We start from the raw sequence: 26872 nt of genomic DNA on the forward strand, positions 1-26872 counted from the left end.
TGTGTATTCCACTCTGAAGTTGAACCAACACTTTTCAAAAATATCAGTTGATTAAATCTTTTTAAGTGCTTCATTTGTGGTAATTTCTAGACTGAAATACTCGAAGGCCTTTATAAAAATGCTGCACACTTGAATATTTCAAGTGGATGTGTGTGAACTGGAAGAAAAAAAATCCCGTGCAAGTGTTAGCTGGGAGATTGCCTTTGCCTAAATTAATGTTCTGCTTTGTGTTTCCCTGTGCTGGGGGCAGAGATTGGATTCTCTCTGTGCCCAGTGAACACAAGACCGTGTTTACATTTGCATGTCAGAATTCCAATCCCAAACTGTCTGTTTCTTTCACTTGGTTGAAGGAAGTCTAGACAAGCAGATCAGAGCAGGATGTAGTTGTCTGAGGCTGGCTCAGCTGAGCTGCTTTTTTATGCCTAACTTGAGATATCTAAAAGTAAGGCCTCCAAAATAGCTATTTTGTTTTAATGTTTCCTTAAAACAGTTTGTCATACATGTCATAAGGATTCATAGGGATTAGTGAATAAAAGCAGTACAGCAGAAATGAGAACAAACTACTTTCCTGGACTAAACCACAAAGCACCTCAAAGATTTGTGTTCACTTTAAGAATGCTGATCAATTTTTTGTTTGCTTTTGCTTTTTAAATCTGTTCAAAGTTAAAGCTGTGCAATGTCACGCACAAAAATATACAAACCAAAAAAATACTGCTTTTCTTTCCTCTGATATTTTTTTCCCAAGCAGAGGAGCTAAGCAGACAACCCCAATGTTGTGACTGAATACATTCATTAAACAAGCAGAGAAGCTGTTTGTGGTGTGAGGTTTTGGAAGCTGAGCTTACAGCAAGAAATACTGCATTTAGGAGAGCCTAAACTAGGCAGGGTGGGACTGAGCTGAGCTTTGTGCCACTGGATGGTGCTGAGGAGCTCTGGCTGCAGAAATGCCAAAACTGAGGAACAGTCCTCCTCTGGCTGGGTGCTCCTGCCTGGTGTTTCCCCAGTTTTCCATTTAGGATTGGCTTGGAGCACCTCTGCAGCCTGTAAATAAAGTTGCTTGCACTGCAGAAGGAGGAGGGTGTGATTGCACAACTAAAAGCACAAAGCTGGGGTGTTGGAAGGCCAAGTATCCCTAACCCTTTAGGCAATCCTAGGGACCCAGAGAAGCTGCCTTTAATTGCAACCCTGATTATTACTAATGATGCTTTGAAATCTGTATACGTATTTGGTCCAACAGTCTCCCATATTGCTTGGAACACTGAAACAATTCAAAACAGCTTAGTTTTCTAGTTTAATCCCAAGATAAATAATTCACACTAAAGAATTGAAATCCTCTAATCCATGAATATATAACTGGAATCAATAACTTCAACAGAAGAAGAGCTTCCCACTGGAAACAATGATTTTTAGTTTTGATAAGAGCAATTTTAAACCACACAGTGAACACTCTTCTCCAGTAGAGCAACTGACCATGGTATAACTTCAGTTTCTTTTCCACATTGCAAGTAAAACTTGTTGCTACTGGAAAATTACAGTCTAATGTACAGAGTTCTAGTGTAATTTCCTGAAGGAGGTTTATATTTAGGTGCTAGTCCTTCAAAATACAGCACTTTAACAGACTAATCAAAAATGTGTGAATTGGTTCACCCAGAAAACAGAGCAAATGGGGCTCACTTCACTTCTTGAAGCTGTGACAGAGGATCTGCTCACACTCTGTGCTGAGCATCCTGCAGGATCCATTTAGGATAACTTGTGTGATGACAGGTCATGCTCAAGCTGCATTTGAGGAGTTTCTTCTTCGAATTTGTCAGGCAGAATCCCTTTTGGCTCTGCTGCTGGCTGCTGTGGTAGTTGTAACCAGGTTCTTGATGGCGATTCTTTTCTGTACCATGAAATTCACACTTCTTGAATATTATGAACTATATTCTTCTAGAGCACCCAGCCTTTCTTTGCTGGAGGTTAGAGGAAGAGAAGAAGGAGCTTGCTACAGGAAATGAGACCTTTCTAGCTCTTGTTTTGCATTAAATTGAACATTATTCAGGTAGTACCAAATCCCTAAACACTACTCATGGCTGGACATTTCAGTGTCTACATTGGAAAACTGTTGTCATGGTGATTAGTGGTTTGCTCATCTTGATAGACAAATTCTTAATTCTTAGCTTAGGTCACTTAAAGCACAAGGACAAAGGCTGCTTTCAACCTGAACTCCTGAGCTTATTTTGAAATGGCTGATGCAAATTTTTCAGTCTTAATGTTTAAAAAAATTTGGTATCTCCTGTTGGATTGAAAGCTGGCTTAATGAACAGATGAAACCAAGGACATCTGTAACTCCTATTCCATGATCACACTGGAATTCCAGCCTGATGGACATGTGGAACTCATGTTTCCCATAGCCACAGGGAGAGGAATAAACAGATTTATAATGGGATTCTTAACCAGGAGGTTGAGCACGAGATTGTTTCAGGCTGCAAGAAAAAAAAAACAAAAAAACAAACTTGATGATTTCAGGTAAATCCTTATTTCAGGAACCCGTGTGATCAGCTCTGGGCTGATGAAATCGCTCAAAGAAAGGAGAAGAGAATCTTCTTCCAAAAAACTGCAATATATTTGGGTTTGTCTCTTTTTTCTTGTGGACAACAGCTTGAGATGGAGACCATATGCACCCCCTCCAATGTTGCATTGCTAAGTTCTTTCTTTTCCCAGAAGAAACAAGGCCAAATGTATTCCTTCTCAGAAGAATGCTCCATCTTGTAATCTAACATTGTGGAAGAAGTTAAAAAGGCACAGGGAGCAATTGGTGTGTTAAATATCTAAACCACTCCTTGCAACAGAAGGAAGGCAATCCTACCTTCACCAGTAGGATGGATTCTTAGTGTTCTGATCCTGTGACTTTTTAATTATTCCATGCAAAGCAGCACAGCTTGAACAGCAGGCTGGAGGCTAGGTCCTTTATTATACAATAAAAACTTGGTGTTTATTAAAATTTACAAGCAATTTTCTTCTCACAGGTGAAAAAAGAAAGTTGGTTGGAGTTTTCCATGTTCACAGTGTGTTATTTATAGACTGCTGTGCACATGCTGCAGCACACCCTATTTCCCCAATCCCAGTTAAACAAATGTGGAAGTTATGTTGTTCCTTGTCAAGATCTGATTGCTTGTGTGCCTGGTGAATAAATGTGGTGTGTGTACAGGACGTTTATCCCTCATGAGAGCTGGGGAAGAACAAGTGCCAGGTTCAAATGCACCTACAGCTCTTGGGAAGAAGGAGATGCTAAAGTGAGCAGTACTGAGGCATTTGCAGATAAATTTTGGGCCTGATAATGACCAGGATATCGACTTTACAGTTAGCAAAAATTAATTAAAATCTTTTAAGAGTTATGCTGTCCCCATGTGTATGATGGAAATGTCTTTCCTTGTGTGGTGGGTGTACCCTGCTGTCCTGCAGTGTCTGGAGGTGAAGGAGCCTTTCAGGTCCCTGCTGTCCTCATCAGTTTTAGCTGCATCTTCAGCACCATCTCTGACCTGCCCTTAACACCTGCTTTTCCTGATGGATCAGCCTTCTTAGCAAACATCCAGACATCTTTCAGTCATCCTTTTACATTCTATGTTTCCCTGATTAAACCATCCTGTGGGTTTCTGTTTCTGAGCTTGGATTTTTTTGGGGTGGTTTCCATGCGTGGGGGTGGTTTTTGTTTGTTTGAGTTTGAGGGGTTTTTTTGGTTGTTATTTTTTATTAATCCAGTTGTTGCAATTTTTTGGTGTGTTTGTGCCTCACACAGCAATACCTTGATAAAATTGTAACATGCTGCCTCACTTGCTGTTTCCATAAAGAGAAGATCCACCTCTGGGGTGCATAAGGCTTCTGTGATCAGACATAATTCTGTACAAGACTCCAAGTGCCAAGTTCACCACAGTTTTTTCAAAAGTATCTAGGGGAGAGGCAGGGAACAATTATGTTTCATATTACATATCTAAACTCTGTTTACCTTCTCTCCAATCCTCATGTTGAATTCAGACAGGAGATTTTAGAGTTTTCTTTTCCTCAAAGTGTGATTTCCTTGAGGTTCCTTTTCCTGTGCAGTTTTGGCTTAGTTTTTTTCTGCCTCAAAATCATCTTGTTAAAGATGAACTGAATAACAATCAGATCTCAAGTACCACGTTCCCTTGAGTTTGGTGGGGACTTTTAGCTTGTTTTGTTTTGAAGAATGCCAGAATAATTGTTTTGAATTTGTGCAGCTCTAAGTTTTCCATTTTGCAGGATGTCTTGTGTTGTGGACTGTCTTCCCATGATGGCTGAGGTAGCACTGTAGATACAAGTTTGCACATCCTTGAATTCAACAGTTTTAGCTGTGGCAATGATCAATTTAGAACTTTGGTTTTTAACATGTAAAAGTTAATTACAGTCTCCTACCATGTTACAAGGAATTGGACAAACTATTTTGGAGAAACTTTCCGTCTTTGGCACCAGCCTCATAGCTGCCACTTGGGCATGGCTGCAACTCACAATCATTGTTTTCTCTCAAAGCTGGCACAGCAGTGCTTCAAAGAAATGAGGGCAGCTTCTGGGACTCTAAATGAAGCTGAAACTTTTATTATATCTTTATCCTCAATAATTTTGATGTCAGTTTCCAAAAATTAATTTCTTGTTTATGTTGTTTTGGTACATAAGATGGCAGCATCTGATAGCCTTTACATAGTGGGTAGAAATCTGTAATTTGATAACATAAGTAAAAAACCAAACCAATCAGACTCGACAGTCTGCTAGAGCTGATATTTATTGTATTAATATGATCCCCTGTGAGGAAAACTGGTGGCTTTAAACCAAAGCTTTGGAGCAGGAGCCTTGCTGCCATGGCTGCTGATCTGCAGCTCAGGTCAAGGTGAGCATCAGATACTCTGCATAAACAAGATTGTATTTGATTGTGTGGTTATTTGTGTTTAGCCAGTGTGTTTTATGAGATGCTCTAGCTTTTCCCTGGGTTGATTGTTGGGAAGTGCCAGCCCTGTAGTGGAAGTCACAGATAAGAGACAGAGGCTTTCGCTGGCCAGAGCTGTCCCCCTACATCAGCATATTGCCTTAGTTGGGCTGTCAGGATAGCAAGCCAAGAGAAAACTAATGGAAAACTTCATCCTGAACAGAACAAATGGATTATAAAACCATAAATGCATGCAAGATCATCACTGTGTTTATCTCTGTGTCTATAATCCTCACAGTGCTGGGGAAAAAACAACTGTATTTCATCTGCTTTCTAATACTTGAGGACTGTAGCTGGACAGCTGCAGTCTGCCACCAGGAAAACAGCTACCACTGTGCTTTGATCATGTTTTGACACAAAACTATTGTGTCAAAATAGTTTTTGCAGCATCTCTGAGCCCAGTAAATCAGCTGGAATGTAGGTTGTCAGTGATGGATTTTCTATTTTGGGTATGGGATTTGTACCACAACCTGACAAGACATGCAGAAGCAGCACAAACGTTTCTGGATAGCATCAGATTCTGCAAAAAGTGGCCACGTGTGATCTTTGACACTTTATTATTGTATTTGTGGGGTGCCCTCATGGCAGGAAGGAATGATGAATCTGACTCCATGTTCTTTTATAATATTATAACTCCATTATTTTATAATATTACATTATATTATTAACCTTACAGAAGGCTGAAAAGATAATAATGAATCTTGTGACTCTCTTCAGAGTCCCGACACCGCTTGGCACTGATTGGCCAAAGAGTCAAAACAATTCACATTAAACCAATGAGACAATCTCCAACCACATTCCAAAGCAGCAAAACGCAGGAGAAGGAAATGAGATCATATTGTTTTCCTTTTTCTCCGAGGCTTCCCAGAAGAAAAATCCTGAGCAAAGGGATTTTCCAGAAAATGTGAATGTGACAATTTATGGTTTAATAGATGAGTGCTGGTAGGTCTGCCAAGGTCAGTGCCTCATGGAGGTCCTGAAGCTGCATCTCCAGTGGTCTCTGGGTTGGTTGCCACCCAAAACATCCTGGCCAACTCTGTGTTCTGGACCCAGTGTGTGCAGGGGACACAGATGGGCATGCAGTCACAAATTAGGGTCCTGCCAGCAGCAGTGGGTCAGGGACACCAGGGCTGTGTGTGCTGGGCCACCAGGGCTGCCTCCTGTGTCCCCCCCTGCTCCTTGGCAGCCACAGCCAGCCATAATTAATGGGCATGCCTCACAAGTTCATCCCCCACTGTGGCCACAGCTCTCTTCACAGGGAGCAGCAGGCACAAGTTTTCTAAGGATTTTCCTTAGGGAAGGCAGTGAGATGCTTGGAGAAGAAGAGAAAACAATTCTTATTTCTACTTGTTACTCTTGTTGTTTTACACATGTAGAACATGTTATGGAGATTGTTTACTAAAAGTGGTTTAGTTATTAAACACTAGTGAAGGTTGTTTTGTTTCTTTAATTAAGTTAAAGCTGTGACCTGGCTGTCTCCAGACAGTCACGAGTTTTTCTGTAGTATCTCTTTAGTATAGTATGTAATTTAGTATAATATTAGTGTAATATAACTTGGCTTAATAAAGCAATTGTTCAGCTTTCTGATTCATAGAGCACAAGATTCCCTAGCTGGGGGCACATTACATCAATCCTCCTCTCCCCCTGCCTTTTCCTTCATGTTTTCCAGAGTCTGCCTGCACCAGCTCTGGCACAGGAGTTCCCTGCCAGCTTTCCAGCATAGCAGAGGTTTGTGTTTGTTGGTGATCGATGACAGTCATCACTACCTAGTTAAAGAGGTTTGAAAGCCTGGTCCCCTGCAGGTGCAGGCTGCCTCTCACCTCTACCCAGCGAACCCATGGAAACACATCATCCAGCCATGTGCCTGCCTGTCCTGGCATTGTGTTCTGTGCCCCAGAGATCCTGCAAGTGCATCCCACTCCAAAGCTTCCCACTCCTTTGTCAGTGCAGGTGCAGAAAAATTCTGCTGTTTTGGTAGAAGGAAATTTGCTGGAAAGGCTTCATGCTGCAGGACTGGCTCCACTGGCACACTTCATCCAGAGGAGAGGGCACATATTTGGATACTGTGTGTAGAAAATATTCCTCTCTTCATTGCCTCTTTCACCTTTGTAGTTTGTTGAAGCCAGTGGAAGTTCTTTGAAGTCATTCGGATCAAAAGCTCTGCTTCTGTTGGATTCTATCTGCTTCTATGACACAGTTTATACAGAGAGACAGAATATAAGCACAAGCCCTGAAGGTAGAAGGAACAAAACAAGAAGGTATTTGGCAGGGCTGTTAAATGTCCTTCTGTCTGTAGTAAACACGGAGTGAAAGTCATCAAGAATTTCTGCTGCTCTAAACCATGAGTCAGAACAGCTGGAAGGTGTCCACAGAAGCAAGTACACTGAAGAACAATCTTTTATAAAATACAAAGGGGAAAAGAAAAAGGTTGGGAATGCAACGGAAACAAAAAATCAAACCATTCTTAGGATTGTTGTTTTTTTTTTTTAATAGTCTGTCTTTGGCAGCCAAGAAGCAGTTGCATATGGAAACTTGAGCTTTTTTCTTAAAAATAAATTTGTCTGCAGTGGGAAAACTGATTGGAGAGACTTCTTGGAAAATTGGCTTTGCTGCTCTACCATGGGTGAGAAGGGCTTGCTCTCCAAGAGCTCAGAGGTTAGTGTACTTTATTAGGTTTTTTTAAGACCTACACAAACAACTCTCATGGGAAGAAGTCAGGCCTGCAATATTTCCCAAAGTTGTTAGACAGAAAATTTACCCTGGGTATGGAAGGGGCAAAGAAAGATAAGACAATGAGCTATAAAAAGAAAAGGAAAGGGAGTTCAAGTAATAATAAATATTCAAGATACAGTTGTGAACTATGATCAAACACTAAACTTTTAAGCTTAATATCTGCATTTTAAAATAAATTATATGTTAGTGTGGTGTTTTGTTTGAGTACTTTCTGGGCTTTTAAAATGCATTAAATGAGAAGGTTTTCCAAGCCAGAAATGTGTAAGTTTGTCTTCCCATAGCAAGGTGTAGGAGTAGACTAGGGTCGCAATACTGGTATATCGTGACCTAATATGCACTAATAAGTGCTAAAAAAGCACATGACCTAAAAGCACTAATTTGTGGTTTTTAGAATTTTGAAACCAAGATAAATGGTTGACATTTCTGCAGGCAAATGATCTTTTGTTCCTGTGCAGTCTCTATAAATACAATAAGGTTGCTCAGATGTAAATGCTGGTAGAGCATTTTCAAGCTGGTGGATTTTTTTTTTTTTTTTTTACCTTAAAGATAGAAGAAAGTGAGAGCTGGGGACAAGGAGAAAGTTTTTTAAAAGTTGCTTATTTTTTCCCCTGCATCCAAGGCCTGTAAACTGATTCTAGAAAGCTGAAACTTTAACTTTAGAAAGGTCTGTCTGTGTGTAGATGTGTATACCTACTTGTACTTTAGTGTCATGTGTGGAACCCTCTCTCCTGGAAATTGAGTTTTTGATGGCCAGAGTTTTTATTATTGAATAAGATGTTACCAAAAAAAAAAAACAAAAAAAAAAAAAAAACAAACATATATTCTAAGTTTGCAATAAATATTTGTACATCTGTTTTCCAAGTCTACATTCAGTTGTGCCTCTAAGAATTGAAACTCTTGGTTATTTTCTTCTCACTTCTTCCACTACTCTGAACTAGGCTCTGCCTGCACTGACTGTTATTATGGCATTCAGATTTCTGCTGTGCATCTTTAGCAGCTGAAATTAAAAACAAATTGAGGTGTTGAAATGAAGTTTTAGTTGTGTTCAAGTTGGGCAGAAAAAAAATATGCTGTGGAAGAGGATGGTTGGAAATTCAGAGTGCTGGAGTAGCTCCTGACTTTCCAAATGTTAAAGTTTTATTGCTTGGTACTGACAAGCCAACTATAAATAGTAGTAATAACAATCATTTTATTTATTGGGCACCCTTCTGTCGTTAATATCCTGTTAGATGGCTCACAAAAGGTGTAATCTGCTGTTAATGTCCTGCTAGGAGCCTCATAAAAGAAATAAAATAGAAAGGCAGTTTAATGCTTAATGGTTTATGCTTTTTCTTTCATGTTGATGCAGAAGATTACAGTAAAAAGACCAATTTTGCATCTTCATTGAAATTAATGGAGTTTCAATGACTTATTTTGGATCTGAAACAGGTCCAAAACATGTTAATACTTGTTATTTAGATTCAGTCAGCTGATGCTTGAACACTTGTGATTGATTTGCAAGGTACCCCAACTGGATTAATTAGAAGAGAAAAATACTGTTTCCCCCTCTAAATTCTGCTGACTGCAAACCCCTCTTGCTATAAAATGTCAAGTTCTGGAGGCTCCTTTTCCCCATCTTCTGACTAAATTGCCGTTTCTTGTGCTCATTCTGTTCCTCTTTTATGTTGCTCATTAAAAATGTTACGTTTTACGCCCCGCATTGTTCACAGTCTACAAGGTTTTTATCACTTAGATAAAAGCAATCTATTTGATGCACAGCTGCTCTCCAGAGTGATCTGATTGATTTTGGGATGGGCCTCAGACACCTGATGCTGTGCAGAGCACCTCTCTGCTGTTTGCAAATAGCTAAATTAAATTACTTGCAGATGAACTTGGTTTATAACAACATATTCAAAGGAGAATTTCAGATTTATGGACAGTCATGCTTGTTATCATTTATTTGTCTTTGAGTGGCCTCACTGGTTTCTTGAGGAATGAGGTATAACTCAGCTTGAGCATGAGTTCCTTTATCTCCTCTGGTGGAGTGGGAGCAGGGGCTAAAGCAGCTTGGTCCTGGAGAAAAAATACATGAGGGTTTTTTTTTCTATTAGTGTGGACTTTGAGGCCTAATTACTCACAAGGTCTAAAAGTTCCTGTGGGGCCTCAGCACTGGCTGTAATGTACCTGGTGCACACATTTCTGTAAATCCTGTTGTGAGTTCCTTGACCTTCTCCAGCTCTCTGAGGCACTGGGCACCCTGATCCCAGCCCAAGATTTTTTGGGTAGCAGGGTAGTTCACTGTTCAGGCACTGGAGCATGATGCCTAAATTTTCCTTGCTGATTTAGTCCTAAAATGAGACTGGTGGCATCCAGCTTCTCTCCACTGTGATTCTGTTTTTACCTTCCATAACCTGCTTGTTCTGAAATGAACAAAAATCTCTTACTGCAAAAACTTATTACTTTTGCTCCAATCCCCAACATATTTTCATCTCGACTCAACTTATAATCAAGTGAACAGGAGGTTTTTAAACCAAAGTTTATGTTGTTTAGTACACATACTAAGACCAGCTTTTCTTACTTAACAGCGTTTCTTCCATTTATTGAATATTGGGGGTTTTTATTTTTTTTTTAAAGCTGTCAGCCTACTTGCAGATGATGTCACATGTAGGTGGTGACAGTCAACTGGTACCAAATGCACTTACATCCACACTTCCCTAGGAATATATTGCCTAGCTGGCTTTGGTCCCAAGATAATCAAACAGTCACAAATCCTGGGTTATTAAGCCTCATCAGATTCTAGCCACAGTTAGCCCTGGTCACTGTGTTGCCAAGCCAAAGCCATTAGACCTTTTGCTCATGGCAAATATAAATCCCATTTAGATTTGATTAATTTTTCAGAGTTTTTAAACCTATTTGCTCTAACAAGAAGTGTGCCATCCTCTGTGGGCTTAAAACTGTTTTACAAAGTCTTTTCTGTGGTTTCTTAAGCACTGTCTGGCTTTGTCCACACTTCATTAAAGGCATGTAGTGGCTCAAGAGGATTAGGATAACTCAAACCCAGCCTTTCTACTCCCAGTGGAAATTAATCTCTTGCAGAGAAAGCTCTGCAGGTTTTGTTCTTGCTTTATTTCTTAAACTGCCTGTAGCTCTGTCATCATTTCAGACAGTGTTTAAAGACCCCAAGTGAGGCCCACTGCAGTAAAATATTTGATTATAGCTCTCCCTGATTCAGTAATTAGGCTGATATAAGACTTTATTTTTGGGCTTCTGAAATGTTTTCTACAGTAGCGATGCCTACTGCTCTAGACATTGCTACAGAGGTATCAAAACTAAAAAGACTGAGATTTTGCATGGCTATGCCTGACACAAGGTGAAGAGCTGCTTTTCCCAGCACTGCTGGCTACCACAGTAATTCAAATCCTTCAAGGCCAGTCTGGATGTGGCTTTGAGCTGGTCTGGAGGGAGGTGTCCCTGCCCATGGCTGGGGGATGGAAGAAGATGGTCTTTAAGGCTCCTTCCAACCCAAATTATTCCAGGATATTCTCAGTGGTAGTGAAAGCAAACTTTTGCACTCTGCCTCCAGCTGCTCTTATATTTCCCTTTTCTACTTCTTTCTCTTTCCCCTAGCAAGAAATACTTTAAAAAATCCTCAGTAGTTCTTTAATTACTTGCAATTTTCACAAGTAGAACTGGTACAGCCACAAAGTGAATCTTCATGCCTGTTATCAGAAGAGCCATCCTGAGTGGCCAAGATGGAGATTTAAAGGTGATACTGGAAATAAAGAGGAAAGATTAAATGCAGGCTTTGCCATGTTTGTGGAAGTAAATATGTCCAGGAAACTGAAAAGTTATAGTTTGTGAATCAGCAGCAGGCATCCCTTGTCTGTAGTGTTGGTGGGAGTCTCAGCAGAGCCCAGATCACTTTAGTCTGGACTAACCTGTGTTGGCTCAGACTTGAGTGGCCTCTTCTCACCTGCACTGCCCTGGAGCAGGTAAATTGCTGGGACTTGGTAGCTCGTTGTCTGTTCGTGCACCTTGCAGAATTCTGTATTTCTAATGTTCATGGAGCTGAAATAAGATTCTCTCTTATCTTTCTAATCAAAAGAAGATGCCTGAAAATTCCCTTTGTAATCACACTGTAAACAACTGTGGGTAATTGTTTTTTATTTTCTTTCGTACCTTTCGTTATTTCAGTTTTGTCCACTGATCTGTTTTTATACATCACTATACAAAGTAGTAATCAAAGAAATGGAAATACATTCAACATTGGTACCAATACATTCAACATTGCTACCAATACATTGGCACTTTATTTTGTTTTACAAATAAGAAATAATTTCAGACTGTACTTTGCCTGTGCCAGTTCATATTCATTTTATTCCTGAGAATCTTCTTAACCAAAAGTTAACTGCACACATTTCTGGTTTGGAATACTGGAGCATTGGGGAACAGGAACCTTGAGTTCTGCAATGACACGTTTTTACAAGCTCCAAGAGAAAAGATAAAAGCTGAGCTTGATAAATATTGAGGCTAGACTTGAGGCTCAGCTGACGAAATAGCAAAGCTGTGCAAACTTTTCTTGTGAAACTTCAGCAGGCACTGGGAAGCATCATGTCTGAATGTGAAAGTAAATCCCTCATAGTTTTGGTGTCAAACTTGACGTTTTATGTGGGATTTTATTCCCCAGATGTAAACCATCAGGGCTGCTATTTCTCATGAGGCAGGACCTAGAGCAAGATGCTTACATTTACCATTAGTTTTCTGGGTTGTTTTTTTTTTTTTGTGACTCCTTCAACTTTGATAAACCTGTTTATTGCACTTTCCTTATCACATTTGTATACACGTACACACCTTCCTTGTCTTGGAAGGTCAACATTATCTTTTTCAAATGTCTTTGCTTTAACTGCTTTTCACTACTGCCCCAGACACCATCATAGAGCAAAAGCTTCATCATTCATTGACAATGTGTGGGAATTTTATTGCAGTTTCTCATGCTGCTTTGTTTTGTTGTTTTTTTCTTTTGAAGAAATATCTTTTGACAGAGGAAGTTGGGGAGGGTGGTGTGCAACTTCATCCTGCCTCTTATGACCCCCATTAAAAAAAAAAAAGCAAACACTTTATTGAAAGAAAAAAAAGCCACAAGAAACCCACAAACAACAACAAAATCTAAAAATGCTTGTTTTCCGTAGAATTTTCATTAAGGCTGGTTAACAGATCTATAACTGCTTAGCTGTTGCCAATGGCATTTTCATATTGCACCTTCTGGGGGTTTCTGTCTTGCTATTTAAAAATAAATAGACTGATATATAGGCAGACACACCAAAAAGAGGTGGCATCACTGACAGCTCCACTATAACTTTTAGCCCGTTAACATAAAACTCCACCACTAAATCTCTCAGGGTAAACTATGCAGAGATAGAAAAGCCCCAAGGTATTCAGAGTGATTTTGATATAAATTCCAATTTTATTTTATGACTATTTTACAGCTGCTTCTAGATATCTTCTCTCATAAACTACATGGTACAAGGCAAATGTTACATCTTTTTTTCCCCTTCTGCAGGGTTTCAGACAGTTGGTTTATTGTGACATGTTAGCAGCCTTTTCTCTGCACTGCACATTCAGAAGAATGAATTTTAATGAGACTAAGCTAGCAGAAGGCCCATAAAGAAGATGCGATTATGTTTTAAGTATTCATAAAAAAAGTTACATTAAATTTACACATTTTGATTTTTGTCTGTGACAGTCAAAAGTGTTAGACTGAGAGCATATTGCAGAATCACAAAATGATGAGGCTTGGGAGGCACCTCTGGAGATCCTCTGGTCCACCCCCTGTGCTGGAGTAGGGTTGCACTTCTTAAAAAGGGAAAAATTGTTCTTGTTCCACCAGAAATATCCTTGCCCTTGCTGTGAGGATAATAATGCCACAGTGGCTTTGAGAAACAAAACTACTTAGTTGTGCTAAGCACCAGAAGGTAACTTTTCATCTTCAGATAAAGATGTAATTAATTGACCTCTTGATCACTCTAGCAAGTTAGTAAACATTAAAGATGATTAAATAAATGCGGTTCTCAAGCTGTGTGGAAAAGTCAGCAGCATATATCTGGGTGTTGTTAGATTCCAGATGTGCCCAGAACCCTTGATGTGCAGGGGGAAAGCAATTTTAATTGTACTTTTATATAAGCCTGTGATGACTAATAGATGTTTCCTCCTGTCCTAGGTGATACCATGCCCTGCCAGAATGTTTTGAAAGTGTGAGCTGAAATATTTTCTTCTTCTTTGCTGCTGTCACATGGGAGTCTGACCTTTGGCAGGCCTAAATAGCACAATAAACCTAGGCTTGGTAAAATGGGTATTACCTGTTTCTCCTTGCTAGAGGTCTTTAAAACATCTCAAAAAGTCTTTTTTTTTTTTCTTCTTCCTCTACACAAGTGTGTATTTGTTCATAGACTGAACATGTGAGGAGCAAATAGTTTTACTTCCAAGTCTGTGGAATCTTCCTCTCTTGAGCCCTATTAATGATTTCTAATTTTTTAGTGTAGGATTAATTTTTCATAAATACAGATTAGCTCAGCATAAATATAGTAATCAATGTTACATTATGAAAAGCTCCAGCTAGTTTTAATCTCAAAGAACTTGGGGAATTTAGAAATGGAGCTTTTCATGGACTGGTATAAAATCTCAGTTTTACTTTACCCTAAAACTTAGTACTTCCTTTCTAATCTGTCTACCTACAAAATTATTTCAAAGATAAGCATTTAAAAAATTGGATCTTGTATTTTGAACACTACTCTGTTTTATACCAAGGACATTCTTGATGATGCAGTCTTTTTAAAATTTATGTAGTTGTTCCCTTTTAGTTGGTTTTAAAAATATATTTATATAAAGTTGATACCTCTAGACAGAAAATAACCCATTACAAACAGAGGCAATGATGGAATAGGGTTTTCCAGAGTACGTGGTCAAAGTATGCACAAGTTACATCTTGAATATCCAAATAATTTAGAAAAATTCCTTCTGTTGTATTGCATTCTTACCTTTCAGAAAAAAACGAAAAGATAATCGATGTAGTGCATCGAACCATAGTAAATGATTATTGACGAGTTGGTCATTAATTTTTCAATGACTATCAAATGAGAAAAGCAATATTCATCCTTGCAATAAAGCAAATTAAACAAGATGTTTCCTCAAGTGCTTTATCCTGAATAAGAGGAGCCTGTGAAAAGATTCCACACAGCAAGGGAATGCTCAGTGCTTTTGCCCCAGGCTGAGGTGCCACTGATAACATCTAAATAAATTGATGTTGTTAAAGAGCACAAACTCCCCGGGGGGGATGCTTACTTGGGTTTAGAGAGTAGTTTATTTTGGTTACAGCTTTTGCTGTTTATAGCCTGTTTGAGGGGAGCTGAGTTCTGTTATTTGTGAACTGGGAGAAGATTGTCCATAGCGGAATCTATTTCCATTGGTTTAACCAAACAAGGTTCTAATCTCAGCTGAGTATTCAGCTACAACATGTGTGGAAAACAAGGCAGATAAATATTCTAAGTTTGTGGAGTATTTGGATTTGGCTGAGATTCTCATCTGGGCTTTTAAGATCCTCAGTAAGCAAGTAGCAGTTTTCTTCCCTCTCTTCTCTGATCATTGCCGCCGTTGTTGATTGAATAGGGGCTGTAATTCAGAACAGAGTTTGAGGAAAGCATTTCTGTGTTTCCCCATTGTGTAATCAGAAATAGCTCCTGGGCAACAGGCTGCAGTGGGTTTTTATTGTATTTTTTTTCTTTTTATTTACTTTTTTACAGAGGAGATGAACACAGAACTGTCTGATCTTCTTGAGTTAGAGTTTGTGTTTTGCTTACTTGGGTCCTTCTACCTCCAGTGCTGTTTTTAGGGGCTTCTATCATGAAGAATTGAACAAAGTTATCCTTTATTTTAACAGAATGAAACAAAATCTCAGTCTGAATCACAGGGAGAGCAGAGCTTGGCCTCCCTGTGAAAGGTATGGGTTTATCAGTGATTTGCTGTGTGCAGCTGAAGTCCAGTTTGTGTTACTTTTGTCATTTTCTTAATTCACAGCTTTGTAGTTTCCAGGCTCTGCTTTAATCTGAGTGTCCTGTGTGAGACATATTCTGCTTTTATCAATAGCTGATCTTTTGCGTCTGTGAAGTGGGGAATTCTGGCTTGTCTCCCCTCTCCCTCTTTGCCATCTGATATTTTCATCACCTAAGAGCTGCAGCTGAAAAAAAAACAAAACAAAAAGTAAACCAATGTCTCCATAGATTAATGAAATATTGTTGCGGGGATAAAACAACACAACTCTTTAAAAAAAAAAAGGAAGAATCTTGATCTGAAGATATAACTGCATTCATGGTCACACTGGAAAAGTTGTTAAAATGGAACTTCCTGTGCATCAGTTTCTGCCCCTTCAGACTCATAGAAGAAATTGTAAGTTCATTTAGGCTATCTAAGTTTCTGACTTTTTTTTTAATAATGAAAAAATAACTTCAAGGAAGGAATCAAAGGGGTTTTTTTACCTAAATGCACAACTTTGTGCTGTTGATTGCAAAGGAAAATTTTTTAGTTTTTCCATGAGAATGTGGAAAGTGAAAAAAAAAAAAAAGCTGTGAAATTATGGTAAAAGAAAAGCCTGTAAATACTACAGAATTTCTGCCATAAATAATTTTGCTATCATAATTCTGTCTTTCTCTTATTACTGCTCTATATGGAAAAAATGGCTACCAGAAATATTGTTACCCATTTCTTCTCTAATATGTCTTTTATTTTGTTTATCCATCAGACCCACTGCAACTTAACCCTGCTAACTTCTGTTTTGGAGCAAATTGAAATGTGGATTTGATAAAAGCTGTCAAGTATTTTACTAGAACAATAGATCAATCTAGTGATGAGGACTTTTTAATGGATTTTTTTGTTGTTTTGGGGTGGAAAGGCCTCTTTGTCAGAGACAAAGCAGAAAGCTAACTGAGAAAAAATTTCACGGGTAGTGTAGTACTATCCAGAAATAGATAATAGGTAATGAGGATTTATTCAAAGATGTGAAGACTAATGTCAAAAGCATTTTATACCATAAAGCAAAAACATCAAGTGAAACTTTTTCACTTTATCTAAATACACTATTCTTAATTTATTTTCATAGCTTTGGGCAGAATACTTCCTTATTAATGCAGAGATACTGTGTCGTCAGTGAGGTCACCCTTCATATCCCTGCTGTTCTGTATTACCACACAGAATTGTCTGCGTGCCCATTTGTATGTAAGCATGTTTTTATATAAGGATGGAAATTTGCTGGTGCTTTTATTAATTACAATGATACATTTATGACCTTATTTTTTAAATTCTGCTTCTTTGCTGCTTTCCAGTCTAGCTACAGGAGAGAGATTTTGAGTGATCTCACAAAGCATTAAAGAAAATAATTCCTCTTCAGTGGTAGAAAAAAAAGAAATGATGGGTTTCTGTGATGAGGTTTTTGTGGGGCTTTTTTGTTTGATTTCTTTGTTTCGGTTTTTTGTGTTATTTTGCTTTATTTTGGCTTTTTTTTTCTTTTTATTTTTCTAATTTAATGATTACTCTAAACTGCTAATTTGGGAGTGGATGGAGAAAAGCTTGCAGTACATGGCAGCATGAATTATAAATATTATTAAATTGATACATATAATAGAGAAAATACACAGAGTATCTTTAATTATGCTGAGTCCAAACATCCACAATGGGTTTTTTGTGAAGAAAGGCAATTTATGGGTTGTTTATGGATCTTTGTTTTTCCTAGTATGTGCATACACTGTATAAAATGTGAATTCTGGATTGTCCCTAAAGTAAATCTTCTGAGATAATTTGAAACAGGCTAATGGAAATCTATCCCAATTTTCATCCTGGCCAAATTTCTAACTTGTTTCTCCATTTGTTTTCAGTAGTTTTTCTTCCAATAATCTGTAGAAACATAATTAACTTTCTCTTAATAAGGAAAAGAAATACGGAAAAAACAAGATGCAGTGGTCAGTGATCCTGTTATTGTAAGGTTGTTGATAAGAGGCAATCTATGGTTTAAATTGTTTTATTCTGGTTTTAACCTTTGCGTCCTACTCAGTTTCATTTTAGACTCATGCCCTTATACTGATGCCCTATCTCAGTTGTTCAAAGCACAAATAACCCAAGAATTACAGCCTATGTCAGCAGGAAACAGAAGAACAACATTTAATACTGGTTACATTTATAGATAACACCCAAATTTTGGAAGAAAAAATAAATGTAAGGATTTTAATAGCAGGAAAAAACACAATTGCTTTATGAAATAGCTGATACTTTAAATAATCTAAAGAAGGATTTCTAAACTTAGTTTGCAATTTTTCTTTGCTGAATGTAAGTTGAATTAAGGTTTTCACTATTTCTTTCTAGGTGATATTGAGACCTAATATTGGACTGCTGGGTACTGAACTGCTGTTGAATATCCTGCACTCCTTTGTGAGGTATTTATTCAAGTTAGTGACTTCTGATAACTGAACATGAAAAAACTACTCCTCCTTCTTCTTAGTACGCCACAGAAAAACACAGGTATGAAAATGACCCCGAAGTACTTTGCTTCATCTCTCTAGTATTTTTTGTTTTAACAATCTGTGAATCTGTCAAGGTTGTTTCTGTTATTTCTTTATTTTTCAAAAAGTAGTTAGTTTTGCAAATAATAAATAAGCCTTTATTTTACTTCGTGTTTCTTGTGCAATTCACACCTACTAGATGGTGAATTTGCCTTACCCTGACTTCCAGGAGCCTTTGCAGTTCTCAGAAGGGGAAAATGAGTGGTTTGGTCCAGTTGTCCCAGTGCTTCTCAGTATCTTTGCAATAATTGCAATGGTTTGGGGTTTTTGATCTTTGAAGAGGCCTAGGGGGTGTTGTAACAAATAATGAAATTTTAAAAGTGGGGTTTTCTTTGAGTCTGTAAATTGTGCTTAGTAGAAACGATTCTTTCTGAGTGAAGAAAGAGAGAACAGTAAGGATAAATGAAAAGAAGAGGAAAAAAAAGAGATTGGTATCTTGTCAAGAAAAGATCCTTATGTTTTCCCTTGTTCAGGTTAGAAAATTATGAGCCCTATTTTTAATCCCCAGTTCACAGCAGCAGAACACCAGGTAGTTATTTCTAGCATCTGTTTGACATAAAGGAAGGTATACCCCAAAGAGACACTCTTCATAAACACTGAGCACCAGAAATACTGTTCCTATTAAATTGGACCATATGAATAATACAGGAGTCATGAATTTAAATTATTACTGGCATTTGGAGAAAATGGCAGTATTTCAGCCATTAAATAACAACTTTGCTTTATTTCTGGAAACAGAAAAGTTATTAAGTTTTAAATCATATTGATGCTGAGGCTCAGATACATTTCTGGTTCTCCAGCCATCCAGACACGTCTTGACAGTGCTGTGTTGCACTAGAATTGTTTTCTCAGAGGTGTTCAGCCCACTGCAGTGGGATAGTTGAGCTGTACTAAAATGGCATTGTCATAAAAGGTAGAGGTGCCACAGCTTGTGGAGTTTTTGAGGGGCATTGTCCCACCCATGTTGTGTTTGTTTCTGCAGCCCTGGAAAAGGGGGTGTCAGCAGTTATTTAAGGTAAATGGGGTGCAGCACACTAAGCAGCATTGTCACGGGAACCTCTCCCTTTGGATTTTGCTTGTTTGTGTGTCCTTAACACAGCAGGACTAAATAAAATGGGTAAATGCATATTTTTGTAGTCTGCAGTGCTCCCCTGTTCCTGCTCTTCCTGCCCCCATCCCCATGCTTCTGAACTAGTGACATTAAGTTCAGGTGAGTTGGAAAAATAAGTGTAGCAAGAAGTGCCTGCTTGTGGATGAGGTCTATGAGGGCTTTATATCAGAATGCAGAGGAAGAGAATAAGTTTGATTCAGAGGAATCAATTTCAGCAGAGGAAGCCAAAATCCTCCCTTTTCTGCTTTAAGGAAGGTGTCCTGTATCATCTTGAGATAAATCATTTAGTCTCTCCTTGACTTTTTTAAAGTGAGGTTTACTTAAAAAAAAAAAGTTGCTGCATTTGTACAAGTGCCAAAAAATGAATACAAGAACCGTAAACTGTTTCAGTTTGCAAGAAGTCTCTCTGGTTTATATTGGCTGGTAAAAAACAAACAAAAAAAAAGATTTCTTTGGACTTTCAGGTCTCTTGTTACTTCAAAAGGGGAACCCAGGAGGAGATAAAAAGTACTGGTTAGAGAAGTGACCTGACATGAAAAGCTCAGAGAGTTGAATATGCAGGGGTTCCACATTTCCCTTCATCAGAGACAAAAAGGCAATTAGAAATCAGAATGCTAAGCAGGAGAAAACACAGCTATAGAAGAGTTGCAAATCCAGCATAACCAAAATGAGCTCCAAGAGGAAAACACCTTTGGAGATGGAAAGCAGCACTGAGCATCACAGGAAGCTGCAGGGCTGTGTGCAGACAAGACTGGATAAAAGCCAGGTTTAGACTTTGTGAAAGGAGTCAAGGTAAATAGAGTTATTTTCAGGTATATGCACAAAAAAGGAGACCAACGAAAGGAGGTTTTAAGTTGGAATGAGATAAAGAGGACAAATGGCAAAGTAAATAATGCTACTCACAGTTTGTAAGGATGATGAGGCTGAGTGTTGGGCTCTCAGATAGGAAAAGACAGGAAAGAAAAAGGAGAGAGGGAATGAAAGCGGAGGTGCAGTATATTTTATTTATATTTATTTGCCTTTGAGTAATATAAAGAAATTGAGGTTCAGCAGTACAAACTGCTATGGGTTTTGTTGTTGTTGTTCTTTTTTTTTTTTTGAGGATTAAAAGCATCCATTTCTGTTGCCATGTGCAGGCTGCTACTTTAGAAGAAAGCCAAGCTGAAAAACATGTGTTTTTTCAGGAGGAGCAGACACCCACAGAGACCTTCTGAGCCACCACTGCTGTGGGGTGTCTGTGGGACAGGAACACACAGACTGAGAGGGAAATGGAAATATTCTTTGCACAGAGGCAGGGCAGGTGCTGCCCTCCCAGGAGCTGCAGAAAATACCTGTGCTAGGGCCTTCAGCTCTGATCACTGCTCCTCCAGCTGAATGAACCCAGCCTGGGCTGGAAGTGCTACAAAGAGGATTAAATGACTTTTAGAGAAGCTAAGCCAAGCAGGGGAAACTAGAACAGCTCTGGGTTTCTACCACGGAGTAAAACTAACTCTGAAAAGGGTTGTTTTGGTAATGGAGAATTAAAATAAGAAGCATCACTGATAGAGAAGTTCTCGTGCATCGTTGAAGTGGTTTTGGTTTGGGGTGGGGAGAAAGGGAGGCTGATTCTGTCCAGGCATTACTAAACAAGCTGTCCATATTGTTTGGAGTCACAGGGACTCTTTTCCTTCTCTCCTGACACAAATATTCATATATTATTCATATCCAAATCTATTAAGGCCACCAATGCATCACAAATTGTGCCAGTCTTCTTCTGCTATGAGGAGTGGTTTTATTTAAGAAACCTGAGTAATCCCACATTCCTAAAATAGCTTGCATGTTACCCCTTTCCTCCTTCACACATTCCTGAAATTCTCCTGGTTTTTGAAAGATAAAGCTTGAAAATTAACTTTTTTAATAAAAATTGCAATATTCTTCACTTCATCAAATACATTTGTATGATCCACATGAAGACAACAATAAGATTTGGGTATTTCTTCCTTCTGTGTAGGGGAAGATAAAATGGAAAGAATGGTTCTTTAGGCTAATTAAAGCAACAGCAAGGCAGCCACAGTCCAGATTAAGACACTTTTCAGGAAATCAAATTAAGACTAGGTTAAGGCCCCCTTTTTGTGTCCCATGTAAAATATTGTTACAGCCCTACTCCTTATCCTTAGCTTTTTGTTCCACTTCTCAATTAATTTTCTCCTCACAGAAATAAACATTTTAATCAGCATGTACAATAACACCAATCACTGATGGTAATTACTCTAAGTAAAATAGCTTTTTTTATTGTAGCAAATATAAAATGACAATTCTAATTATGTAACATCTCTAATGCCTTAATGATTTTAGCCCATTTTCCATGTTTGTAGATGAAAGCTGGCTCCATATTTTTACTGTTAGCAAAGTTGCACAGAGATATTATTGGGCTTTAAATGTTTATTGTCATCTTAGCAAAGTGGCTTTTATTTTTTGTTTATGTTCTAAAAGCTTGGCAGAGTAATGGCAATCCACAGGCTAATGGCTAATCTGGGTTGGTGCCAAAGGAGCAGTAATAGCTACAAGCACAGAAAAAACCATCAGAAGAGTAAATGCCAAATTAATCCCTGATGTAACTCTTTTGCCTCAGTGCAGTTGGGCTGCAGAATGCATCTTTCACATTGTGCATCCCCTTAGAACCCATCATTTTCCAGGGGAGATTGCACATATCTGCATAGTTTGGGCACACAGGGCTCAGCCCCAGCCTTTTTGGCTGAAAAAAATCCCAAACCTGGTTTCAGCTGTGGCCTCTGTGCCCTGACACCTGAAAGAGCTGAACGTGCTCAATCTCCCACTGAGAAGCCTCAAAAAGTAACACCCTCACAAATTAATTTAGCCTGTTATAACTCTGAAATGCCAGAAAACCCTCAAGTGATCAGGAAGTTTTGCTAAAGACAAAAGAATTTGGTTTTGCTGTTTTTCTTTTTTCCTAGAAGTTACTGTTTTAAATTTTTTTTTGACCTATTAGTACACTTATTTATTCTCACAAAATAGGAGAGTTGTGTTTTGGAGACAGAGTTCATAAGTTGGTTGTCATTTGTGATGTTCTTTAGAGAGCAGCAGTGTGCCTTTGTTGCTGTTGCACAGCTTTAAATTCATCCTGCTCCCCCCGCATGGCAAAAGGAGGGAAGAGAAGGAGGGATCAACCTCCATACAAGGAGGAAAAATTTGAGAAGTGTTATTTTATAATGATGATGTACTGAAGAAGATAGCTGCTGGAAGCTGAGCCACTCACCTCTGTCATTAAGAATAATTTGGTTTAGTCAAACAGAGGGATACAATGCCTCACTGTTCTCAAATGGGTGACAGCAGAAAGCACTTTGGACATTTTTTCCCCTTCCCTGGAATTTTTTCTGCATTCAGGGTATATTTCCTGAAAATTGAATAGCTCTATATGGTTCTCTGGTCACTGCTTGTGGCCATGGTGCTTCCCTGGCTAGCTGAGTTCTGTTAGATCTCTAGCAATCTCTTCTTTTTTTTCTTCTTCTGTCTTTCCAATCTGTTGTTGATAATTTTTGTCAGTGGGACTATCATGATTATCACACCTAAACAGGAGAACCAGTGCCTGTAGTAAGTGGCCAAATGTATAACATTCACTCTGTTTTCTGTCTCTGTTACCAATTCCTGCAGCAGCCTTATTCATCAACTCTCAAAAGTTTTATCCAGTTGTAGCTGAGTCTTAATCCATCAAAATCCTGGCCACATTCATATCTGTGTTTGCAGTCATCCCTGCTTGATTTGTTTTTTATTGGAACCTTGCTGCTATTATTTACAGAATTCCTGGGATCTCTCCATCCATCATGGGAGATCATGGTATCACATGTGCCTTGAGCTGTGTGTTTTTGGTGGGGTGATTAGTGTTTCAGCTGATCAATGCTGTTGTTTACCCTGTGTAAGTGAATGATTATTGTCCTGAATCTAGAGCCTTTGTAGTGTGAAAATTTTCTTTGTAGGTACCTGCCAATACCATCTGGTTCAAATGCCACTGTGAACTCAGGTTTCTATAGCTGTTCTAATAATTCATCAGGTCTATATCTGCACCTTCTGGCGGAATAAGATCACATTTATTCCCTGTAAATCTGTATATAACCCAGTGACCCACCTGGTCTGGAAGTTTTCATTACATATTTTTCCCAAGGTCTGTCACACTTATTCCTTGTTGAAACAGCTTTTATATTTTTTAAGCTTAATTCATCTTTTCCAGGTTAAACTGGTTTATCTGCAAAGCATTTACTCAGATATGGACAATATGGTCTTTGAATGCAAGTAATTTCATGTTTTTTATTGGGCCCCAGCAAAAAAATCGTGAATTATTTCCAGTCAGTTGCATTCTTTCAGGGAAATTTTTGTGTTTTACCTGACCCTTTGCTAGCAGGGATGGTCTTGATTTCTTCTATTTCAAGATTTCTGTTCACCTTTTATTATTTAAACATACTAGCATGTTAAATGCAGGGAGTTTACAGCTCTAAATTCTGGTTGATGATTGCAGTCTAGCCTATGAAGCCTGGCAGAGCTCATTGCTAACAGCAAGTTGTTGACTGGAAAATATTGGATACACACAGGGAGAAGGCAGAAATGGTAAACAGCCCTTTGTTTTCATGGTCTATATTCTGTGTCTTACCAAATTGTTGTACTATTATGGATACTGCTCTGTAAACAAAAAGAAACCCCAAAAACCAGATTCTGGAGGATGATGCCAAAGGTGAGAAGTTTCTGGTGGCACCAAAATTTGGTAGCATCAGTTAATACAATTTGAGTTTGAATACAAGCATGAGAATACACAGCTCTGTGGGGTGAAATCCTGCTCCAGTACTTGGAGTCAAGATGATAATGGTAGCTGAGAGGTGACTTGGTGAACTTGCATCTGTTTCTTTTGCCTTTATGGCTAAAACAATGTCTCAGAACTCAGCTGAAAAGCAGAGTTGCATTTCCTTATAATGATTTCTTCATTGGCAAGAAATTTGCCAGAAAGTATTCCTGGAAGTCTTGAATAAGTTGTTTTTTTAATCAGAGATCACAACACAGGGAATGAGGAGGGGGAAGAGCACTGTGGCTTCTCTGACAATTTGATTATGTATTAAGCTGAGCTACCAATTCTTACAAAAGCAGCGGGCGTTCTGGGGAGCTTCATTGTTTGAGGCTTGCACAGTTTAACACAGAAAAAAAAACAAACCAGAAAATGAATTATGATAGGATTTTTCTTTTATCACTTTAAGAAACTTCTCTGGGGTGTATCAGTGATCCACTCCACAAGTTCTCCCACCCCCTCATCCCTTCAAATCCATGTATTCCACACTGACTAGTATAACGTCTGAAGAATGATACTACAAAGAGACTCAGAAATATGTAAAGATCCCTGTGCCTTCCCTGAATATGTTAAAATAGTCAACAAAAACATGGTAATTTCAACTCCAGTTCATTTGATCTAATATTAAATTAGCTCCTCTTGGGATATCCTCTTTTTAATCAGTCAGAGCACTTTTGTATGCTCACATTTTTTCTGTGGGGTTCATTAAGAGTTAAGGAACTGAACAGAACTGCTTCAAGTACAGATGAGAGACTTCTCCATGTTTCCCAGATTGCTTTGACCTTGTGATATTTGGAGCATCAAAAGCAAGAAACCTACTTTACTGTTCAGAACCAGGCCCATCACTGCTGTCAGCTCAAAAACATGGGCATAAAGGCTCCATCATTTCTCAAAAATCCACTGAGTCAGACATGTGAGATCCAAAATCAATTCAAGGGTTTGGTTTGGAAAAATTAGATGAAAAGGCATTGGAAAAAGGCAAAGATGAGGTGAAGTTTTGTTCTGAGAACAAGTCAATGTGTGTGAGGTGGTGGGAGGAACAAAGAAACAGCAAAGCATCTGGGATTGGGACATTTGTTTGTTTTATTTCTTTACTCAACAATTCTATTTAACAGTTTATCTGGGAAAGATATTTTAAATGTCCTTGGACTTGTATATAATCACAACAGAAGCAAAGAGACTCTGAAAAAGGATTTATTGCCATTGGCTGTCTTGCAAGACCAGAACCTTTATGGCAGTGGAGTTTGCTGCTGTGGGCTTCTAGGTGACGTGGGTTTTTTTTGGTTTTTTTTTTTGTTTTGTTTTGTTTTGGGGTTTTTTTTGTTTGTTTTTTGGGGTTTTTTTGAGTGAGGACTAGGCAAGAGAAAATGGAGCTTTTTATGTGAAAAACCCAAACTACCCAAAGAAAAACAACCCTGCATACACTCTGGAGTTTAAAAAAACAAAAGAAGCCCCCTTGAGTCCATTAACTTCATTGGATGCAATTCTAAAAGAAATAGGTTTGGATTAGCTGGCAATTGAAAATCCCTCAGGAATGGGTTAGCTCGTATACATGCTACCCCAGAGAAAACAAAATTGTCACATATTTTGCTTAAGGTGTGGGAGGAAAAAATCAAATCAAATAGCATTTTACAAGTGCATGTAATAACTGGAATTTAAAAGAAGATATGTATTATTCAAGTAATTCTAAGAATGGTATAGTAAATTTTTCATGAAGGTTAAGAAAAAAAATGACAGAAATATCATTTAAACTGAGTGTTTTTGATGCTGAACTTGAAAGTGGGAGATTTAATAGAACTTTTTTTAATATGACGAGTCTCAGATAACATCATATTTGGCAAAGTGCTTTATTGGTTTTTGGATTAGAGTTTTTTTGTAAATTTTTCTTTTCAAACTAATAAAATTGATGTAGCTGTCAGTTTGGATTTGATCCCTATTTTGTTTTGCCTCAACAGTGTAATCTCAATCAGTCTAACTTATTTTTATGCTGCATTTACAAGGTATAAAGATGACAAATCACTCATGTCTCAGTGCTGGTATTTTATCAAAAGTTTGAATGAATATCAGGGCTGAGGACAACAGAGAAAGATGAGGCTCAGAACAAGAGCTGTGTGACAACACAGGCTGGGCAGATTCTCCTTTCTTTTACCCCACTGTGGCAGTCACATTTTCTGGAAAAATCCCTTTGCCCAGGATTCTTCTCCTGGGAAGCTGAGAAGCCTCAGAGAAAAAGGAAAACAATATTATCTCATTTGCTTCTTCTGTGTTTTGCTGCTTGTGATTGTTTCATTGGTTTCATGTGAATTGTTTTGACTCATTGGCCAATCAGGGTCAAGCTCTGTCAAGGCTCTGGAGAGAGTCACGAGTTTTCATTATTGTCTTTTCAGACTTCTGTAAGTATTCTTTAGTATAGTTTAGTATTCTTTAATATAATATAGTATCATAAAATAATAAATTAGCCTTCTAAGAACATCAAAATTAATCATTCCTTCCTTTGTCTGGGAACCCCACAAATACAATACCCCACTGCTCAACAATGCATTAACAGCCCCACATATATCAGCTTTGCCCTGGCCAACATCAGCCTTATTTGTCCTGAGCAAAGGCAGCAGAATCCATGGGGAAAATGGGTAATGGGGTGTTTT

General features: G+C 38.4%; 1 protein-coding gene across 17 annotated transcripts in view; it reads left to right on the top strand.

The window, feature by feature from the left end:
• The window catches only part of PIK3C2G (phosphatidylinositol-4-phosphate 3-kinase catalytic subunit type 2 gamma), a 241376-nt gene that overhangs the window by 12205 nt on the left and 202299 nt on the right, over positions 1–26872 (top strand). For 12 of the 17 annotated variants that reach the window (XR_010362871.1, XM_064421395.1, XM_064421393.1 and 9 more), the window contains exon 2: positions 18092–18247. The exons of 2 other annotated variants lie outside the window; for them this stretch is intronic. The gene's annotated coding sequence lies outside the window, so the exon portion shown is untranslated. Of the gene's footprint in view, positions 1–6644; positions 7403–7542; positions 7631–15960; positions 16127–18091; positions 18248–26872 lie in introns of all 17 variants that reach the window. 3 more of the 17 variants (XM_064421385.1, XM_064421386.1, XM_064421390.1) reach the window with 3 other exon arrangements.

Source organism: Passer domesticus, chromosome 5, assembly GCF_036417665.1.
Source record: "Passer domesticus isolate bPasDom1 chromosome 5, bPasDom1.hap1, whole genome shotgun sequence".
NCBI lineage: Eukaryota > Metazoa > Chordata > Aves > Passeriformes > Passeridae > Passer > Passer domesticus.